At 33.2% G+C, this 12,067-nt stretch overlaps 2 long non-coding RNA genes across 2 annotated transcripts in view; both read left to right on the forward strand.

The window, feature by feature from the left end:
• The window catches only part of LOC105481140 (uncharacterized), a 137,350-nt gene that overhangs the window by 111,133 nt on the left and 14,150 nt on the right, over positions 1-12,067 (forward strand). The window lies entirely within an intron of this gene.
• On the forward strand, positions 2,828-4,646 carry LOC139357003 (uncharacterized). Its single transcript, XR_011609608.1, has 3 exons — positions 2,828-2,929; positions 3,741-3,824; positions 4,580-4,646. It is a non-coding gene; the product is annotated as an uncharacterized lncRNA (long non-coding RNA).

Consider the following 12,067-nt stretch of genomic DNA (forward strand, 5'->3'; position numbering starts at 1 on the left):
ATTGGTTTGAAGGGAAGTTTAAAATATATTATTATTATATAGTACATGTACAAATATACATAAAATATATATTACATATAAAATATATTTTCATATATTATATATAATTTTATATATTATAAAATTCTATTACATGTATTATATAAAATATTACATATGATACATTTACATATAAAATATATATTATATGTAATAAATATGTAATACATAATGTACAACATATGTTTTTATGTTGATATAAAAATTTCATAATAAATAATATATTTTTAGATTATGATAAGGATATAATCACCTTTATAAATAGATTGTTAGTTCTCACTAAGCAAGCATTTTTTATTTCTTTGGTATACTTCCATAAACATTCAGTCTGAATGTTTCAGTCATTCATCTGAATACAGTACAGATAGTCAGACGGCAAGCCTTTTCAACAGTAGGGCATTTATTTCTGACACAAATGACAAAAAAAAGAAAAAATTGAAATACCCTATGTGTGTAGGGTGTTTTCTCACTCAGTTGAAAAGAGAATGTTACAACATTTTTTTTTTTTTTGCATTCTTATAAGAGTCTGCTCTCCATGTATTTTCTAGGATAAAAAAGCGATTGGAATTCCACTCCACCATCAAGTTAGAAGTTGATTACTTTATTGAGATTACGTGACAAAGTCTGATAATGTTTGTTAGAACAGAATTAAATAAATAATAATATGAAGTAGTGATAGAAAATGTGGTATTTTCAATTGTCACCTGTTGAAGCCCCTGTATTTTTTTTAGCAACTTTTCAACTTCAGAATAAAATTCTGTAATACCTGATGCCATCCATGTTGCTACTCTTTGCTTCTTAACACCATTCCTAATCAGAATACACCTATATGGGTGGTATTCAAATGACTTAACCATCCATAAGCTTACTAATTGTATTAAATTTCTATTGCTGCTATAGCAAACTACCACAAATTTAGTGGCTTAAAAACCCAAACTTATTATCTTGTAGTTCTGGAGATCAGAAGTCCAAAATCAGGGCTGAGCTCCTTCCAGTGGATCTAGGAAAGGTCTGTTTCCTTGCCTTCTCTACCTTCCATAGCTGCATTCTTTGCTTTGCTTGGCTCCTGGTCCTTTCCTCCATCTTCAAAGCCAGGAGGGTAGCATCTTGCTTCAGTCAACGTATTGCCTCTTCTTCTTGAATCTATAGTACAATTTCCCTCTATCTCTCTTTTAGAAGGACACTCATGGTTACATTTAGGACCCACATAGATAACCCAGAATAAACTCTCCACTTACTGATTCTTAATTTAATCACATCTGCAAATACATACACAGTAATATAGGACCTGGATATTTTGGGGGCCATTATTCAGTCCTACCATTCTAAGTAATGTGTTGCACTTTACAGATTTTACCTTAATTCATAAGTAATTGTAGCAATACTAAACATTTTAGGCATTGTGGTGGGATAGCAGGGAGATACATTTTTGTTCAGAGAGTTGGAGGCTACTTTTCAGGACCCTTCAAATTACATCACTTTAGTCACTGCCTTACTTGCCAGTGTGAAATGTTCTTTGGTGCTTGACCTGGACAATAGACCTAGCTTTAACTTTTTCAAATGTTCATCACACACACTGCATGTATTTTCTATTCCCACTAGAACTGTAAAATTTGGATATTTCTGGGTTAGTCTCTCGCCCCTCTTCCCTATGTATAAGCTTTACTGTAATTATGTAAATTTTCTTAGCTTTCAAGTTCTTCGGGATATGGAGTCAACAACTCCTTTAGTGTAAAAGGTGAATAAAGCTCTATGTAAGAGGTATGCATATATATAATAGATAAAATGTTTATTTAGTTTCCTTATCACAAAAGAGGACTTAAAGTTATGATATTAGCAAACCATTGTCTGTTATACTGATTATATTAGCAGACAAATTTATTATGAGATTTACATAATTTAACAACATCCTTCTTGCAAAACTAGTTTCACTAACCCATATGATGTAAATTGTAAACTGTGACCATTTAATTGATGTAATAGAGATTAACTCTTTTCACGAACACGTCAGAAATTGCATTTTTCCCCCGTGTAGCAAGATTTCTAAAATAATTTTTTAAAAATATATGTTAAAAAACACTATTTTTCAGAGTAAGTTTAAAAAAAAAAAAAAAAAAAAAACCACGTTGCAGGGGTAGCTCATACCTGTCATCCCAGCACTTTAGGAGGCCGAGGCAGGAGAATTGCCTGAGTCCAGGAGGTTGAACCAGCCTGGGGAACATAGTGAGACCCTGTCCCTAAAAAACAACAACAAAAAAATTATTTGGAAATGGTACTATGTGCCTGTAGTCCCAGTTACTTGGGAGGCTGTGGTAGGAGGATTGCTTGAGCCCTGGAGGTAGAGGCTGCAGTGAGTCATGATGATGCCTGTGCCCTCCAGCCTGGGCAACAGAGGAGACCCTGTCTCAAAAACAAAATTCAAAAAGCAAAAACAACGAAATGCCTACAATGAATCAAAGCTATATAGGCTGCGTTGGTGGTATAGTGGCTAACATAGCTGCCTTCCAAAACTATATAAGAAAATAATTGTGAATGTTGAAATATGTAAAGCAGTTAAAGTACTCAATATATACAAGAATCATAAAGAATATATTTATCACTTATGAAAAATGTGATGAAAGAAAATGTTACCTCCGTGGTAGAGAGAGGAAAACAGCACAAATGTAAAATATTTGGAAGCCAAATGAAAAAAAAAATGTTAACTGAAAAACCAAACTCTTTAGAACATTTTGAAGAGGTTTATTCCGAGCCAACATGAGTAACTGTGGCCCACAGAAACAGTCTCAGAGAGTCCCAAGAAAGCATACAAAAGACAGTGGATTAGAGTTTGGTTTTATACATTTCAGGGAAACAGGAGTTGCAGGCAAAGAACTAAATCAGTATATGGAAGGTATACATTGGTTTAGCCCAAAAAGGCAGGAAATAGTGAAGCAGGGGCTTACAAATTACAGATGGATTCAGAGATTTTTTAAAAATATACATTGACTAAAGGAACAAAATTGTGTCTAAACACTAGGAGTTAGCAAAAAAGAATGTTTAAGTTAAGATAAAAATGCTATGTCAGAGTCAACCAAATACAACCTGTTCAGCAAGATTGTTCACATACAGGCATGACTTAACCCTTGCCTTGCATGGCCTTAGGTCTTATTAATAATTTGGTATCTTATTGCCAAAAATAATCTATTTTATCAGTCTTATCATCTCTATTTTCACATTAATTCTGGTCAGTTTTGTCTAAATTTCAAAGGGGAGTGGTTACAACGAGGAGTATCTGATCTGCTTGCCTGTCATGGCCAGGAACTCAGTTCTTAAGGTTTCTCCGGGGTCACCTTGGCCAAGAGGAGGTCTGTTTATTTGATGGGGGCTTAGGATTTTATTTTTAGTTTGTAAGAGAAAAGGCAACATTGATTCAATGGTCAGTGCATCATTCATCTTTTAAATGAAAATTGCACAATTATTCTTTCTGTTTAAAGCAGAGAACTTATGAGCACATATCTCTAGAGATACATGAAACAAGAATTAAAGCTAACCAACTTGGAGAGTTTAAATACAAATCTGCACAAGGTAGTGGGCTGAGTCCAGTGAATTGTTGAGACCTCCCCGCCAGCCATTTTTAAAGTCATTAACTCTAGAATGACATGGAGACTACTGGACTATTAAGAGTATAGTGATATGTACATTTTAATTACTTTAATAACCAGAAGACCTGAGTCTATTGATCTGTACATTCAGTAGAAACCTTAAAGCATAGACCTTGACTGTTTAATGAACTTCAGTTGCTGAAAGTAAGTTATGTTTATTAAAACCTCAGAATCTATACTGAAACAACTAAGAGCCACTTGAGGGAATACTTTTTTGGAACTTATTTTTAAAATGTGTTATGAGTAAAATATAGGAACCACTTGATTAAAATATTTTAGGGTATTACTTTTCAACAATAATTATTGGAACTTAAGTCCTCTTCCTTCATTAAAATAATTAGTGCCTCTCAGTTAAAGTGCTTGGGTCTCTAACTATTTTGTTATGTAACAGGATCTCCCCATATAATGAGGGTCAGTTTTAGCCAAAGTTTTCCATAATGATTTGTGTAAATAAGAGATATAGTCTCTATGTAAATAATGTCTATTCCTCCTAATATCGTAGTATACAGCTTTATAGATGATATATTTGCAAATATTATTTCATGTAGTTAGACATTACTTAGAATAGCCACAGATTTTTAGAAACGACAATACCACTCCCTCGCTTCTCATGCACATAGGGAAGTAGAAGGGTCTTACATTGTTGTTATTAATATTGTAAGCAGAATATTTGTTCAGAAATTATAAACATTGGGTTGTATTATTCTTTAGTGCTTTAGCATTAGAATTTTGATGCTCTAATTTCTTATACAAAATATGCATTCCCAAAATAAATCTTTTGTATTAAGAAATTGTAACAATCAAGGATTTCACTTCTGTTTTCAATGACTCATGTATGCATATTATTTAAATGTAAACTACCATTTTTATGAATGAGTGGTCATCTCATATGTTTATAGATTGAGAAACAAATATTGATTGTTGTCCTTCATTCCATGTGTTTCAGACTTCCACAGTGTTACTCTGGGTAAGTAAATCTCTACTTACTGCACAGTTCTATCATTGCTCTATGGTTCCTTTTATATGACCAGGTTGTGTAGATTGAGCAAGTGTGGGACTTGTACTTAGGTTTTTGTTTGTTTTCATTTGAACAAATGTCTTTATATTTTAAAAATAATTCCATTAAGTTTTTAAAATATAATATGCTAAATACAAAAATTTAAATAACATAGAACCAAAAGAATTAATAAAAAGTAATATACTATAAAAAATACATACTATGCAAACATAACCACTTGGTGTACATGATTCTGGATATTAATAGAAGAATAAATATTTAAGAGAAGGACGAGATGGTAATATTGCAAGAATGGGATTATGCTATAGGTTTCTATTTTAATAAAATGTTATACTTCAAATTAATTGATTTCAACAGAACTAGAAAGTAATTTAATTGGCACAATTGATGAATACACAGTTTTGCAAGAAAGATTCCATTTTGATACCATGATTCTCATAGTTGATTAGCCTCAATGCTGTATATAAATGGTTCTCATAGAGACATATTTTCCACAGCAAAACTCTTTTTTTTTTAGCACAAAATAGTTTTATTTCAGAAAGGACTTACTGGGAAATTTTCTTGTTTGTTTCTTTTATACAGAAAGGACCATCTGGCTGGGTATTATTTTTTTAGTGTCATTTATTTTCCTCTTAAAAATATTGCTTAACGGTAGCATAGTATTGGAGATTATTGTAAAAATGTTTGATGCCAAGTAAATTAATTTTTATTCTGTATGACTTATATTTTTAATGTAGACATACATGAGTCCCTTCCTTTGTCTTTGTCACTAATTAAATTTATGTGAATAGATTATATTGTTGATAGGTCAGAATCAATTTTTTTCTATACATAGTATGCCATTATGATAGGTAAATTTGTTTCTTAGGGGAGAAAACATTTCTTTCATTACATATATAGATATCTGATTTTCTACTAATTTCAAATATCTTTGTTTTTATTTTTAAACTTTTATTTTTAACAGACTTTTGGTGGAGTTTTCAGGATTTTCTATATATTGTCTTAGTCTATTCTTAAGTCTCTATAAAGAAATACCTAAAGTTGGGCAATTTATAAAGAAAAGTGATTTAATGGGCTCACGGTTCTGAAGGCTGTGCAGGAAGCATGGTGCTGGCATCTGCTCAGCTTCTGGGGAGGCCACAGGAAGCTTACAATCATGATAGAAGGTGAAGGTGGGACAGGCACATCACATGGCAAGAGCAGAAGAAAGAGAGAGGGCCTGGTGCCACACACTTTTAAACAACCAGATCTCATGAGAACTAATTTACTATCATGAGGACAGCACCAAGCCATTCCTGAAAGATCTGGCCCCATGACCCAAACACCTCCCACCTCCGTGGTGGAGATTACATTTCAACTGAGATTTGGAGGAGCAAACATCTAAACGGTATCATATATGATCATGTCATCTGCAAACAGAGACAATTTTACTTCTTTCTTTCTGATTTTGATGCCTTTTTTTTTCTTGTCTAATTGCTAAGTCTAGACCTTTTGGTAATATATGGAATAGAAGTGGTGGGAATGAGAATCTTTGTCTTATTCCTAGAGGAAAACCTTTCCATTTTTCAATATTGAATATGATGTTAGTTGTGGACTTGTCACATATGGTTTTTATAATGAAGTACATTCCTTCAATACCTAATGTATTGAGAGTTTTTAATCACAGAAGTATGTTAAATTTTTTATGTCTCCATTTGAGAAATATCTATCCAGGTCTTTTGCCATTTTTATTATTTTATTTTTTTTTTTGAGACAGGGTCTCGTTCTGTCCCCCAGGCTGGAGGGCGGTGGTGCGATCTCTGCTCACTGCAAGCTCCGCCCCTGGGTTCACGCCATTCTCCAACCTCAGCCTCCCAAGTAGCTGGTACTACAGGGGCCTTCCACCACACCTGGCTAATTTTTTGTATTTTTAGTAGAGACAGGGTTTCACCATGTAAGCCGGGATGGTTTTGCCCATTTGTCAGTCAGATTATTGTTGTTATTATTTTGCTATTCAGTTGAATTCCTTATATATTCTGGTTATTAATTTCTTGTTAGATGAATAGTTTACAAACATTTTCTTTCATTCTGTAGGCTATTTTCACTTTGTTGAGTGTTTCCTTTCCAGGCATAAGCTTTTCAGCTTGATGTAATCCCATTTGTCTATTTTTGGTTTTGTTGTCCGTTCTTTTTAGGTTTTACACAAAAGTCTTCACCTAGACTAATGTCCTGGGTTGTTTCCTGAATGTTTTCTTCCAGTCGTTTCATAGTTTCAGGTCTTAGATTTAAGCCTTTAATCAACTTTGGTTTGATTTTTTTATATGGTGAGAGAGGTTCAGTTTCATTCTTCTACATGTGGTTATTCAGCTTTCCCAACACCATTTACTGAAGATATCATCCTTTCCCAGTTGTATGTTCTTGGCCCTTTTGAGGTTTTAATTTCAACAATAGGCAATAACATCTTTCTTTTGGATATGTCTCTTGCTGCATCAATTTTAAATAATGTAGTTGAATATATGACAGAGTTAAATGTGATATTAATACTAATGTTTCAAATCCTGTTTATGTGGTAAATTTTGATGTAACTATAACGAGAATTCTGAGGTTAGTAGCACTGTATTTTTCATGGAAACTGAAACTTCTATGTGAAATTCAGCAAGAATCTAAGATGAGCAATAAGTATGATTTATTTTCTATAGTAGATGTAGTTAACGGGAGACAACACAGGAATACATCATTTACAGTTGAGAAAGGAAATAAAATATGACTCTCTATATATTGTCTTCTGGCTCACCCATTAAAAACTCTAGTCTAAACATATGGACCACACCACAGAAAAATATAATTTTGTCTCTTTGAAATTCACATATGGAACATTGAACTTTTTGTTTACTCCTGCTATTTAAATTTAAAGGACAATATGAACAAATTATTAGACTGCTTTAAGAGCCCTATTCTACTTTTTTATTGTATATACTGTGGTCAAGGATTTCAAATGCATTTGGTGTGGAAAATAAAACTGGACAACTTTAGTATGCATAAGCTGACTGGCTCCAGGGGAAAGCAACCCTGAAATGTATTCCACACACTGAAAGGATTTTAAAGGACTTCGGCTTCTTTCAGCATCACAAAGCTTTCCTTCTTGTCTTGAGCAGTTTGACTTGAGTCTATAAGCTTTATGTCAAACAAACTGGAACAAAATTTTGTATATCTAAGAAAAAACATCTTTTATTCAAAATGTTACATATAGTATTTCTAATTCTTCACCACTGCAGTCTCCTCCTTTATTCCCAATGCACCTGCCTTCTCTCTTTATAACTATGATGAGGTTTCCAGGTAGACCACTCACTGTTGCTCCCCCTCTCTTTCAGGAATTCTTTATGCTAGCCAAATTGAGAATAACTTGTTGGTCTCAGAAAATGCCAAATATTTTCCCCTTTCTGCATTCTGTTTTTCTTTCTTTGTCCTACCTGAAAATGCACAAATTCAAGAGAGAGAGAAAAAAATGGCTATGTAGATAGCAATGCAAACACAATTTCTCAGATAACTTCAACTGCTGAATGTTTAATGTCAGTAATATCAACAGAATAAACTTTTAAGTGCCTTGATTATTTCAGAAGTGTTCACTTTTAAATGAACAAATACTGGTCTAAGTATAATATACTAATCTGTATCCATTAAACCAAAACACCTGTAAAATAATGAAGATTTATTTTTCTTCTCACAATGCCGGAGTAACAGTTCTACATTTAACAAACAACTGTTAAGTTCTAACATAATTTTAGTAATTCAAAAGTTTTCAATGGCTAATCTGAATTTCACTGTACTATTAATATCAAGATTCATTGAATTTTCTTTATTAGATAATAAGCTCTATGCAGGTAACTTTCCACAGAGTTTAACATAGTTGACATACAAAAATTTAATTAATTTAGTTTAGTTGAAGGCAGTTACTTTTTGTTTTACATAGTATGAGATTGGTGCAAAAATAATTGAGGTTTTTGAAATAGCAAAAACTGCAGTTACGTTTGCACCAACCTAATAGTATAGACAGGAAAAAAATAAGGGATAAAAGAAAAATAAGCATGTTTTAAATCATTACAATAATCATTTTCCTTCTTTTTTTTTTTTTTTTCTGAGAAGCATAAGAGCCAGGAATCTATTATCACCCAACCCAAAAAGAGAAGTTTAAAGGTGAAAGTTGAGGGGAGTTAAGTTGCCTTGAAGCCTTGCTCTGTGTTTAGCACAGGCTCTTGCTCTGATGATTTGCTAGCATGCAGCCCCTAACTTATGCCTGTGGCTGCCTTTCTTGTAATATGCGCATTCCATTTCATAATCGGATGGATTTTTCAGGTCCTGCATGTGGAGAAAATGACTCCATTTCTCATGTGGTCTACATCTCTTGTACCTTATAGTACTCACTTGAGGCAGGCAATAATCATCCAGAGTGTGTAGCTGAATGAGGACATCAGCTGTGTTTTAGATCTATAAATACCAGAGAGCAACCTTTCTCATACATTTGAAGCTCAGTGTGGCAAGTTGAATTCAGAATAGCCTCACAAATCATAGCATTTATTTCCAAAATGGAAGATTAAACTAATCCAATATTCGTTCCCAAAGATTTGATGATACTTATTCTGATTTTTTTTAATTTATTTGGATATAACAACAAATAATTTTCTATGTGTTACTTTGTCTCTGAAAAGCTTTTAACATGACAAAGGTTAATTTTTTTTTTTGTTACTTCTTGAAACATGTTGGTTATGGATATTTAAGATATTTACTTTTGAAGAAGACTCAATGTGATACTATATAGATGAGAACATTTAATAATCAATTTAGGTGTGTTACTAGAATTAATTGTAATACATCTTTATTTTAATGGTAATAATGGAATTTTACATGTAAAAGTATAACAATTAGTCCCAGAATTCCACTTTTATATTATTGAATAAAATGTTTTAATATGTTCCTAATTTAGATATCTCATCTGAATTTATTTCTCCCCTACATGTTCCTGAGATTTTTATAAAAATAAATCTCTTAGTGTTTTTAGGCTTTGCATATTTATTTCAATTACTTTCTAGTCTATTCGCTATACTTTTGTTCCTTTAACCATTAATTAAACATATCAACTCTTTTCAATTTCTAAAACACAGTATCTGATACATCCCCTTCTGTTTCACTAATCATACAATAAAGGAATTCACCTGGTTTTCTCTGCAAAACAATAACAAGTGCTGAGGCTTGATGTATTGTTTTGTTCTGCTAGGTTGTCTAATAATATGATAAACTTCTTTCAGCCTTGAGATAAGATGGAAGAAAAATGAAAGGTCTGGAAACACGGCAGCACTGGGGAATATAAAAAGTCACATCAGAATTGGAATTTTGAGACACAACTGAGAAAGCTTGAATCTATTTACTAAGAATTGCTCAAAGGAAATACAAAAACATTGTGGGAAATACGTATCTCACTGTATATTGAACACATTTTCTAAGTTTGAAGAACTTGACAGGTTACACCCATATTCTTTTCAGGAGCAACAGGGTTTTCTATTGTCATTGTAACATAAACATCCTGTCTTTCTTTTCCTGATTTTTATCTCTTCAATTGGTGCAATCCAGATGAAATAATTAGAAATACCTGAGGAAAGAGACTCTTTGCCCATCAATCAACACCTTTAGTGAATACCTTCTTAATACCTCACTGCCTTGTAGAGACAACATTCTCTACCTCAAGAAGGTGCCATCTAGTTATTTCACAGAAAACTTTATTCATGTTTGCATTTTCCATGTAGAATGATCAAAATTAGTGGACTGGGTTTGTGTATCAAAGTAATTAAATTTGCATTGATAATTTTTGTACTTTAAAAAATCTTATTTCCTTTCTTCCTTATAGCTTATCTAAATCTTACTTTTATTCCCCTTTATCCCCCTTTCTTTTTTTCTTTTTTTTTTTTTTTTTTTGAGACGGAGTCTTGCTCTGTTGCCCAGGCTGGAGTGCAGTGGCGCGATCTCGGCTCACTGCAAGCTCCGCCTCCCGGATTCACGCCATTCTCCTGCCTCAGCCTCCTGAGTAGCTGGGACTACAGGCGCCCGCCACTGTGCCCGGCTAATTTTTTGTATTTTTAGTAGAGACGGGGTTTCACTGTGGTCTCGATCTCCTGACCTTGTGATCCGCCCGCCTCGGCCTCCCAAAGTGCTGGGATTACAGGCGTGAGCCACCGCGCCCGGCTTATCCCCCTTTCATTACTCTGGGACACCCACCATTTGAAGTCCATTTTTTGAACTCTGTGTTATCCACTTACAGATCTCTCTCCCTATCATCTGCTTCTTAAACATTCTTTCACTTTTCTCACAGCCAAAATTTCTCAAGAAAATAATAAAATGAAGCTGATTTTGCCACAACAAAATAAATATGGTTTGATATCAGGTAAGTCCATTTTGTTGCTCACATGATTATTTCAACTTTTTTCTATACTCCTAAAAATGTCTATACAAAGATGAATAAGACTTATTACCTTCACTCAAGGACCTCTTAATATGTTAGCTGAGATAGATGTATCTTTGTAGAATTATAATGGAGTCAAGTAAAGGCCAAAAGAAGAATCCATAATTAAGAAAGGAGAGACTTCATTGAGTATGTACTTATCTACTAGAGTTTTATAGGATAATTTGGGAAGAATGGGAAAAGGCCTTTGCACATAGGAAAGAGTTTGAGCCCCTTTTCTCTCTCTTCTTCCTCTGCATTTTATCTTATACCTCTCTGACTTCTCTAAGACAAAGGGTGGTAAATTTTACCCACAGGCTAAATTGGGCCTATCAACTTTTTTTTTTTTCAAATGAAGTTTTATTAGAACACAGCTTTGCTTATGCTGTAGGAAAGTGTCAAAATAATGCTGCTCAACTTTTTCCCTTGTATTTGCAATCTGCATTGATTTAATGCCATATATAAATATTACTTTTGATGGACATTTAGTTTCCTGTCTTTTAACATTATGGTTAGTGTTTTCTCTATTCCAACAAAATAATCCTTGATCTTGATATAATTGTAAAGCTGTGGTCTTTCCTCCACAGTATTAACAACTGAAATACTTCTGAAATTCCAGCTGCTTTATAGGAGGTCAATTGTGAAGAGATAATGAAATCAACAGAATCGTATCAAGAGATGATGCAGATATTGGAACTATCACAGTTTTTGGACCCATATGCAATGAACAATTGGAAATGTAGATAAATTTAAAGAAAAACTATCATTTGCAATATTATAAAACACATGACAAGAATAAATCTGACTAAACATGAAAGATGTTTAAGATAAAGACAAAATATTGATGAGAGCAATTAAAGACACTTAACAATGGAGAGATATACTGTGTTAATGTATCTG

The sequence above is a fragment of the Macaca nemestrina genome, chromosome 11 (genome assembly GCF_043159975.1).
Source record: "Macaca nemestrina isolate mMacNem1 chromosome 11, mMacNem.hap1, whole genome shotgun sequence".
NCBI lineage: Eukaryota > Metazoa > Chordata > Mammalia > Primates > Cercopithecidae > Macaca > Macaca nemestrina.